At 42.5% G+C, this 11,018-nt stretch overlaps 1 pseudogene; it reads left to right on the forward strand.

The window, feature by feature from the left end:
* Window positions 1-2,574: 2,574 nt before the first annotated feature.
* On the forward strand, window positions 2,575-6,603 carry LOC116810876 (olfactory receptor 7E24-like; annotated as a pseudogene).
* The last annotated feature ends 4,415 nt before the right edge of the window (window positions 6,604-11,018 follow it).

Consider the following 11,018-nt stretch of genomic DNA (forward strand, 5'->3'; position numbering starts at 1 on the left):
AAAAAAAAAAAAACAACACTCGTCAGTTCAAATGCTTGAGAACTGGCTGGATTTAATTTTCAGGGAGCTATGTGTCTGCAGAGGTCCACACCTTTATTTCTTACGAGCATTGGTGTATTACAAATTAGCACTAGGGAAGGAAATCTGGAGACTTGAGTTTTCATAAAAATTACCTGGTGCTGCTTCAGATGTGACTTATTGACTATCGAAATTGCCTTTCTGACTGGTGGGCGGTATTTGCACAATGATGAGATAATTCCTGTTATCCTTATTTTAAATAGAGACGAGGTCTCACGGTGTTGCCTAGGCTGGTCTTGAACTCCTGAGCTCAGGTGATCCTCCCGCCTCGGCCTCTCAAAGTGCTAGGATTACAATTCTTGTTTTTCTGAAACCGGTTTTTCTTTTGTTTTGTCATTAGCTTGTGCGACACAAGAGGTCGACACTGAACTTAGCGTTTTCAATAGATAAGATGTAATATTTCTATTCATGTTGTGCTTCTGTTTCCTCATGTGTCAGGAGGAAAATAAGATTTTATCATCCAAATGAGGTAGAAAAGAAGAGGCTGAGCGCGGTCGCTCAAGCCTGTAATCCCAGCACTTTGGGAGGCTGAGGCGGGTGGATCACGAGGTCAGGAGATCGAGACCATCCTGGCTAACACAATGAAATCCGGTCTTTACTAAAAATACAAAAAAAATCAGCTGGGCGTGGTGGCGGGCGCCTGTAGTCCCAGCTACTCGGGAGGCTGAGGCAGGAGAATGGCATGAACCTGGGAGGCGGAGCTTGCAGTGAGCCGAGATCGCACCACTGCACTCCAGCCTGGGCGACAGAGTGAGACTCCGTCTCCAAAAAGAAAACAAAAAGAAAAGAATGAGAAGATTAGAAATGTCGGATTGTGTGAAGCTGTTGTACAGTTTACAAGGTAATACCTCTAAGTGCCTTTTAGAGTTCAGTGGATTCTTAAAACTTCTGCTGGAGAATTGTCCCAAAGATATTTTTTTAACCTTCATAGGACTTTAAGCCCATCAAAACCTGCAAAATCTTTACATACACAGAAGAACAGACAGTTCTTTAATGAACCAGAAGAAAATTTCTGGATGGTCATGGTATTTACATACACAGTGTATCTGAAATTTTATGGTGAAGTTATGGGTGATCTTTACTATTCAGAATTTAGCAAAGTTCTCTGGCTGTTGGCATCCAAGTAAAATTAAAATAAAATCGGTGGCAATTTTAAAATCAAGTTATTCGTTATGCTTTATTCGTTCTTGGGGCTGCTTTAAGAAACTTTCTGGTGCTGTAGCGTGTTCAAAGTTTTTAAACTAAGGCAAAATAAAAAACATGGTCTAATGAATTCATTGTATAATTTCAGTTTATCAAACTTTGTAGGTTGTTTGGAATCCTATAATTGAAAAACAGTAAAGATGGAAAACCAGTTATTGAATATCAAGAGGAGGAGTTGTTGGTAATGTGTCATTGTTTGTTTATTTTTTTAAATGTATTGCTGAGTATGTTGAATGCCTTACTTGGTCGGATTTAAACTAGGTGGCTTTTGCGGAAGTTTCTCGGGGTATATAGCAAAGGTTTATGTTTATCATTTACATTAGCACAATCTTTTAAAAATGTATATGCACCTTATCTCACTAATACCTTCTATTCTTCATCTATATTGAAAGCCCTCCTAAAGTAAGGCTTACTGATTCACAAATTAGAATTTAAACACTTATGGCTGGGAACAGCGGCTCACACCTGTAATCCTAGTACTTTGGGAGGCCGACGTGGGCAGATCACTTGAGGTCAGGGGTTCAAGACCAGCCTGGCCAATATGGCGGAACCCTGTCTCTACTAAAACTACAAAAACTGGGCAGGGATGGTGGCGCACACCTGTCATCCCGGCTACTCAGGAGGCTGAGGTAGAATCGCTTGAACCAGGGAAGCAAAGGTTGCAGTGAGCCAAGATTGCACCACTGCACTCCAGCCTGGACAACAGAGCAAGACTCCCATCTCAAAAAAAACAAACAAACAAACAAAAAAAAAACGTAAACACTTTCTTTCAGCACACGAACGACTATGGTGGCACCAAGTTTATAAACATTATACTGTTTGGCTAAGAGTCAGTGTACCTTTGCCATCTATCCAATAGTGTGGGGAAAAGAAAGAGAGATCAGATTGTTACTGTGTCTGTGTAGAAAGAAGTAGACATAGGAGACTCCATTTTGTTCTGTACTAAGAGAAATTCTTCTGCCTTGAGATGCTGTTAATCTATAACCTTACCCCCAACCCCATGCTCTCTGAAACATGTGCTGTGTCAACTCAGGGTTAAATGGATTAAGGGCTGTGCATGATGTGCATTGTTAAACAGGTGCTTGAAGGCAGCATGCTCGTTAAGAGTCATCACCACTCCCTAATCTCAAGTACCCAGGGACACAAACACTGCAGAAGGCCGCAGGGACCTCTGCCTAGGAAAGCCAGGTATTGTCCAAGGTTTCTTCCCATGTGATAGTCTGAAATAGGGCCTCGTGGGAAGGGAAAGACCTGACCATCCCCTAGCCCGACACCCGTAAAGGGTCTGTGCTGAGGAGGATTAGTATAAGAGGAAGGAACACCTCTTTGCAGTTGAGACAAAAGGAAGGCCTCTGTCTCCTGCCCGTCCCTGGGCAATGGAATGTCTGGGTATAAAACACAATTGTATGTTCCATCTACTGAGATAGGGGAAAACCGCCTTAGGGCTGGAGGTGGGACATATGGGCAGCAATACTGCTCTGTAAGGCATGGAGATGTTTATGTGTATGCATATCTAAAGCACAGCACTTGATTCTTCACCTTGTCTATGATGCAGAGACCTTTGTTCACGTTTATCTGCTGACCTTCTCCCCACTATTATCCTATGACCCTGACACATCCCCCTCTCTGAGAAACACCCAAGAATGACCAATAAATACTAAGGGAACTCAGAGGCAGGCGGGATCCTCCATATGCTGAACGCTGGTCCCCTGGGCCCCCTTCTTTCTCTATACTTTGTCTCTGTGTCTTTTTCTTTTCCAAGTCTCTCATTCCACCTAACGAGAAACACCCACAGCTGTCGAGGGGCAAACCCACCCCTTCACAATAGACATTGTTTTTCCCTTGAATTGAGATCTGTGCTGGGTTTTCATGTTTGCAGGACAAGGTTTATAGTTTGGTGCTGCAGCAGTGCTACAGCATGTACAAGGTAAGCACGGCATTCTTTTTGAACTGAGAGTCCAACCAGTTACCCCTATTTATAGGCTCCAGGGTTGTTTAAAGAGAAATCTGGAAATGACTGCAAAGTGACTCTGTATTTGTCCTAGAGAAGACAATAATGAGGCCTTTGAAACAGGTAGTGAGGTTTATGCCTACACTTATTAAGTAAGCATTGAACTCCCTTCTCTTTTCTCAGCCTTACAGTAAGAATGTGTCCCCATTGATGAAAAAGTGTGTCTGTTTCCTCAAGGAACGTACAGAATGCAGATAATTTTATGATTTAAAAATTTCAGTGAGGCAGGGCACAGTGGATCACACCTGTAATTTCAGCATTCTGGGAGGCTAAGGAGGGAGGATTGCTTGAGCCCAGGAGTTCAGGACCAGTCTGGGCAATATAGCAAGACCCCATCTCTACAAAAAATTTTTATAAAAGTTAGCCAGGTATCATGGTACATGCCTGTAGTCCCTGCTACCTGGGAGGCTGAGGTGGGAGGATCGCTTGAGCCTCAGAGGTCAAGGCTGCAGTGAACTGTGATTGCGCCACTGCACTCTACCCTGGGCGACAGAGCGAGATTCCATCTCAAAAAAAAAAAATCAAAAATTTTTGGTGATTCCATTGAGAGAAAACTGAAAAATAACAAAAATGTGAGTGATATTCTGTATGTAAATTGAAACTTCAGGGTAAGTTGAAATTTTTGAAAGATGCCTAGAGCAATTAGTTGGTTTCATAAATGAGACAGCATCACTTAACAGTATTTTTTGTAACTTATATTTTTAACTTTTGTCATATAAATATTCTCTGTATTGAAAAGAACTGGGAAATTTAATAAGCTGAATTAATAATTCCCCAGAGCCTATATCTTGCTTGGCACAGAGGAGATAGCAAAAGTAAAAATCTGTTAATTCTTGAATTGACACTTCCTTGGTTCACAAATATTGGCTGTCATCAGTGTGACTTCGACTTACTTGATTCTTTTTGTTTTTTGTTTTTTGAGACAGTTTTGCTCCTGTTGCCCAGGCTGGAGTGCAGTGGTGTGATCTTGGCTCACCGTAGCCTCTGCCTCCCAGGTTCAAGTCATTCTCCTGCCTCAGCCTCCCGAGTAGCTGGGACTACAGGCACGCACCACCATACCGGGCGAAGTTTTTGTATTTTTAGTAGAGGCAGGGTTTCACCATGTTGGCCAGGATGGTCTTGCTCTCCTGACCCCGTGGTCCACCCTCCTCGGCCTCCCAAAGTGCTGGGATTACAGGAGTGAGTCACCGCGTCTGGCCAAACTTTCTGATGAAAACTCTAAGTCCACCTAAGCTAAGGACAGTAGTTATAGCTTACATGAATTTTAAAACCAGACCCACAGATTTGAGGAAGCAATTACTCTCTTGGAGAAAAGTCAGAAAACCTAATGGTGAAATCACTAGGACCTAACCGGCATGTGGAACTATTTTCTGCTTATGAACTATCAACTTTCATTTCATTTCCAGATGACATGGTCTCAGCTGTTATACAGTGTTTACGAATGTTCTAAATCAAGGGAATTTGTATCTATCTAGTAGAATATAATGAAATATTTGAGTTCTTAATTTCCTTTAATTAGGATAACCTTTTTCTTCAAGTGAAGAGAATGGTTTTATTACCTATTTTTCTTCGGACAAGATAGGCTGTATTTTCTAGTTAGGAATTTGTTATATATGATGATCTGGTTCTTGGAACATTCTTGAATCTAGTATCTAAGGCAGGTGTGTGCAGCAAGAAGTGAATAACACAGAAATCAATGATGAAAGCATTAGAAGATAATTGAGTTTGTCAGAACTGCAAAATATTGCTGAGTGTGGATTGCTCTGAAATCTGAAAACATTACTTGTGAATTGCTTCTATCAAAAATGCAGACACAATGCTGGGTGTTGGTTTACTTGTTTCCCATTTTTCAACCCCCTTTTCTAGGCAAAAGGTGTCCAAACTATGCAGACCCACAGAATGTAACAGATGTCTCTATATTCCTCCTCCTAGAACCCTCAGGGGATCCAGAACTGCAGCCGGTCCTCGCTGGGCTGTTCCTGTCCATGTGCCTGGTCGCTGTCCTGGGGAACCTGCTCCTCATCCTGGCCGTCAGCCCTGACTCCCACCTCCACACCCCCATGTCCTTCTTCCTCTCCAACCTGTCCTTGCCTGACATCGGTTTCACCTCCACCACGGTCCCCAAGATGATCGTGGACATCCAATCTCATGGCAGAGTCATCTCCTATGCAGGCTGCCTGACTCAGATGTCTCTCTTTGCCATTTTTGGAGGCACGGAAGAGAGACACGCTCCTGAGTGTGATGGCCTATGACCGGTTTGTAGCCATCTGTCACCCTCTATACCATTCAGCCATCATGAACCCCTGTTTCTGTGGCTTCCTAGTTTTGTTGTCTTTTTTTCTTTTCTCAGTCTTTTAGACTCCCAGCTGCACAACCTGATTGCCTTGCTAATGACCTGCTTCAAGGATGTGGAAATTCCTAATTTCTTCTGTGACCCTTCTCAACTCCCCCATCTTGCCTGTTGTGACACCTTCACCAATAACATAATCATGTATTTCCCTGCCACCATATTTGGTTTCCTTCCCATCTCAGAGACCCTTTTCTCTTACTGTAAAATTGTTTCCTCCATTCTGAGGGTTTCATCATCAGGTGGGAAGTATAAAGCCTTCTCCATCTATGGGTCTCACCTGTCAGTTGTTTGCTGAGTTTATGGAAGAGGCGTTGGAGGGTACATCAGTTCAGATGTGTCATCTTCCCCCAGAAAGGGTGCAGTGGCCTCAGTGATGTACACGGTGGTCACCCCCATGCTGGACCCCTTCATCTACAGCCTGAGAGACAGGGATATTAAAGGTGTCCTGCAGCGGCCACACGGCAGCACAGTCTAATCTCAATATCTTCTTATCTATTCCATTCCTTTTGTAGTGTGGGTTAAAAAAGGCAGCAAGGTCAAATAAGAATGATAACACAGGGTGAACACCCACTGTGACATTAGGAGTAATACCCCCCAGGATATAAAAAATACTGTCACAGAGTATACACACAAGGGGTACACCCACTGTGATATGAGAAGCAATATCTCCCTATAATATGATGAAAAATATCACAGTGTCACAGGGTGTGCACACTGTGTGATCTTAGCAGTAATATTTACCCTGGATATTACCACTAATATCAAGGGTGTACATGGTGTACACTGCCTGTGCCATCAGGAGTAACATTCCCCTAGGATATCACGAATAATATCACAGCAGATGTACACACATGGTGCACACCCCATGTGACATTAGGAGGAACATGCCCCTAGGATATTAGGAATAGCATCACAGGCATTGAATACGCATGATACACAACCCCCGTGACATTAAAAGTAACATCCCCCTAGGATATGACGAATAATATCACAGGGAGTACGCCCCCTGTGATATTAGGAGTGACATCCCCCGAGGATATAGCGAATAATATCAGAGGGTGTACATGCATTGTGACCTTAATAGTAACATCTCTTTAGGATATTACAAATCATATCAAAGGGGTACATGGATTGTGACACTGGTAATAACATCCCGCTAGGATATGACGAGTAATATCACAGGCTGTACACCCCCTGTGACAATAGTAGTAACATTCCCCTAGAATATGACCAATAATATCACAGGAGGTACAGCCCCTGTGATTTACGAGTAACATTTCTATAGAATATTACAGGTGGTATCACTGTGTGACTCTGTGTACACCCCTTGTGACATTAGGAGTAACATCCCACAAAACTATTATGAGTAATATCACAGGGTGAACACCCCCTGTGACATGAGGAATAACATAGTTTTAGGATATTATGAATGATATGACAAGGTGTACACATCCTGTGATGTTAAGAGCAATATCCATCTAGGATATTAGGAATAATATCACAGGGAACACACCCCCTGTGACATTAGGATATTACGAATAATATCACAAGGTGTACACGCATTGTGACATTAGTACTAATATCCCTCTGGTATACTATGAATAATGTCACAGGGTGTACATCCCTGTGACTTTAGGAGTAACGTCCCCCTAGAATAGGACGAACAATATCACACAGGGTACACATCCTGTGACTTTAAGAGTATCACCGCCCTGGAATATGAGGAATACTGTCCCAGAGTATTAACCCCCTGTGACCTGAGGAGTAACATCCCACTGGAATATTAGGAATAATATCACAGTGTGTACACCAACTGTGATAAATAAAATGCATCATGGTAACTAGAGAAAATGAAGGAAAAAATTAAAATTAAAATTTTTAAAAAACCAGTATGGATAACATAGGGATACCGTGTCTCTACAAAAAAAACTAAATTTAGCTGGGTGTGGTAGGATGCACCAGTGGTCCCAGCTACTCATGAGGCTAAGGTGGGAGGATCCTTTGATCCTGGAAGTTGAGGCCACAGTGAACCATGATCATGCCACTACACTCCAATCTGAAAATACTTTTTTGTAAATACTACTAATTAGTAAATACTTTAGTATTTTTAAAATACTAAGTATTTTAATATTTAGCACAACTACATAATTGCACAAAATCTGTAATTAATTAGTATTTTGTAATAGTTATTTGCTAAGTACTGCTACTAAGTAAATATGTTAGCATTTTGTAAGTAGTCATTTGCTAAGTACTGCTACACAGTAAATACTTTCATATTATGTAAGTAGTCATTTGCTAAGTATGGCTATTAAGTAAATGTTTTAGTATTCTGTAGGTAGTCATTTGCCAAGTACTTATACTCATTAAATGCTTTAGTATTTTGTAAGTAGTTATTTACTAAGTAGTAGTACTTAGTAAAGACTTAGTAGCAGTATTTACAAAGTAGTTCTTTCTAGCTCATAAACAAAGGATAGCAAAACAGTAAAGATAGGAAATACTTGTCTATTTGTACAGGTTTACAAGCTACATAGTTAATTCTGTGCCATGACTACGGTTTAAGTTTATGTAATGAGCACTCAGGAATCCAATTGCAAGCAAAACCCTATCTTCCGTATCTTCTGCTCATGTTAAGGTATGGGGTTACTTTGCAAACACTTAATAAGACAGATGAAATTGGAATCACCAGGCTGGTTTCCACCTGGCCTGTTAATTTATTCACTGGAAAGACTCTTCATTTGCATACGTTTTCACGGATTTCAAAAAGTCAACTTTTTTTTTGGTGGTGGGTATAGATTTTGACATTGTTTTCCTAAGGGCTCTACAATGAATGTAAACCTATTCACCTTAAATTATTATGTTTTTGAGACAGGGTCTTGTTGTGTTGCCCAGGCTGGCATACAGGGGAGCGATCATGGCTCACTGCAGCCTCGACCTCCCCAGGCTCAGGTGATCCTCCCACCTCAGCCTCCTGAGTAGCTTGGACTACAGGTGCGTGCCACCATGCCCAGCCAAGTTTTTTTCATTTCTTTCTTCTTTTTTCTTTTTTTTTTGTAGAGATGGGGTCTCACTATGTCGCCCAGGCTGGTTTCCAACTCCCGGGCTCAAGCGATTTGCCTGCCTCAGCCTCCCAAAGTGCTAAGATTATGGGTGTGAGTCACTGCGCCTGGCCCTTAAATTATTTTTAAATCATAAAGTATTTCAAACATAAGGAGAATACTGAGCAACATAATACCTGTGCACCTGCCACCTCACTTTATCAAGTCGTGGTATTACATGCATGATGGCTTTTTCATACAAGTTTGAGACCAGCCTGGCCAACATGGAGAAACCCTATCTCTACCAAAAATGCAAAGAATGAGCTGGGCATGGTGATGCACACCTGTGATCTTAGCTACTCAGGAGGCTGAGGCAGGAGGATCACTTGAGCTTGGGAGGCAGAGGTTGCAGTGAGCCAAGATCGCACCACTGCACTCCAGCCTGGGCGATAGAGTGAGAACCTGTCTCAAACAAACAAACAAACAAACCAAAAAACCAGATTTTTTGAAGCTCCTTCACAAGTGATCTCAGGAGGAGACGGAAGTCAAGGACAATTTTAACTGCAAGAGAAAGATGTACCCTCACAGTAAAGGTGACCTCTGACTGACACAGTGTCTCTGGGCTCTAAATCAACAGAGAAAAGATTGGTTACTCAATTCACTGGTCTGATATTTCTGCCAACAGAATAGGATGAAGAGGCCCTTTGTCTTAGAGGTGTACACTGCACCCAAACCTTTACCCCGCAGCTGCTTCTTAGAGCTCAGTGCTGAGCGGAGTAGAGAACTCACCTGAATGTCAGATCAGCCTGTGGACTGAGCTCCATTCATAGGATAAGCAGTAGCTGAGCTCTGAAGGCTGAAAGCCCATCTCTGATGTCTGTTGCCCCCTCCTCCCCATCCCCTGCCTCCTCCATTCATTCATTCAACACACATTTACTATGTCCTGTGACACAGGCACTGTGTTAGACAACAGGAACCAGAAGATGACTCTAACAGAGTCCTGGCCTCAAGAAGGTCACTTTCCTTGATAGGAAGGAGGGCATGGCGGCCCGTGCCTGTAGGCCCAGCTATATAGGAGGCAGAGGCAGGAGGATCGCTTGAGCCCAGGAGTTAGAGGCTGCAGTGAACTATGACCATACCACTGCACTATAAACTGAGCAACAGAGCAAGACTCTGTCTCAAACCTATATATGTGTATATATATATATGTGTGTGTGTGTGTATACATATATATACATATATGTGTGTGTATATATATATACATATATACCTTATATATACACATATATACATATATACATTATATATACACATATATATACACACACATATATATATACATATATATACACCCTTGATAGGGAGGAGACAGACATATATGACAACCTATGTCCACAACTACCTAGCCTGAAACTGTGACTTTTTTTTCTTTTTTTTTGAAGACAGAGTCTCACTTTGTAGCCCAGGATGGAATGCAGTGGCACAATTTCGGCTCACTGCAAATTCCAACTCCCAGGTTCAAGTGATTCTCGTGCCTCTGCCTCCAAAGAAGCTGGGATTACAGGTGCTTGCCACCACACTTGGCTAATTTTTGTATTTTTTTTTTTAGTAGAGACAGGGTTTCACCATGTTGGCCAGGCTGGTCTCAATCTCCTGACCTCACGTATCTGCCCACCTTGGCCTCCTGAATTGCTGGGATTACAGACGTGAGCCACTGTGCCCGGCTCGAACTGTGACTTTCTACTTGGAACGGAGCTCCCTTTCCAACACCAAAATGTGTCTTTCCCACAGCTCATTCCCTTGGGATTTGAGTTCGCAAATTCTTTGTGCAAAACATCTAACTTCTATTTCTGTAACTGAACTTGATTTGAATTCCCATTGTGCTGTTAGTCGGAATCTTAATTATGTCAGGTAATTAAGCAACCTCTTCTCCCTTCTTACCATAGGCTGGGGGACAGAGTCGAGGCCCCAGATGGGACTGGAGTATTCTCAGTCTGAATAGTGAACACAGAGTCATCCTCAATCCTCTCTACTCCCGTGGTCTTGAGGGGCCACTGCTACCTCCTCCTGGTCCTGACCTTGAGGCTTCTCAGCACTGGCTTTCTCTGAATTTCTTCTGTGCACAAGTAAATCATTCAGCTTCTTCCAGAACCAATAAAGATTTCTCGCCCAGATACTCCTGTTCCGTGGTTACTCTACTGTTACTGAACCATGCTTGACCCAGAGGGGAACTCTGCAAAGCTCACCACCTCCCCCAGCTTCCCCAGGGAGAAAGATACACACACCCTCTTCTTTGAGACCTCCAAACCTATGTGGGTGTCTGTCATCACTACCACTCCTG

This window comes from Hylobates moloch, unplaced genomic scaffold (genome assembly GCF_009828535.3).
Source record: "Hylobates moloch isolate HMO894 unplaced genomic scaffold, HMol_V3 SCAFFOLD_1, whole genome shotgun sequence".
Lineage (NCBI taxonomy): Eukaryota > Metazoa > Chordata > Mammalia > Primates > Hylobatidae > Hylobates > Hylobates moloch.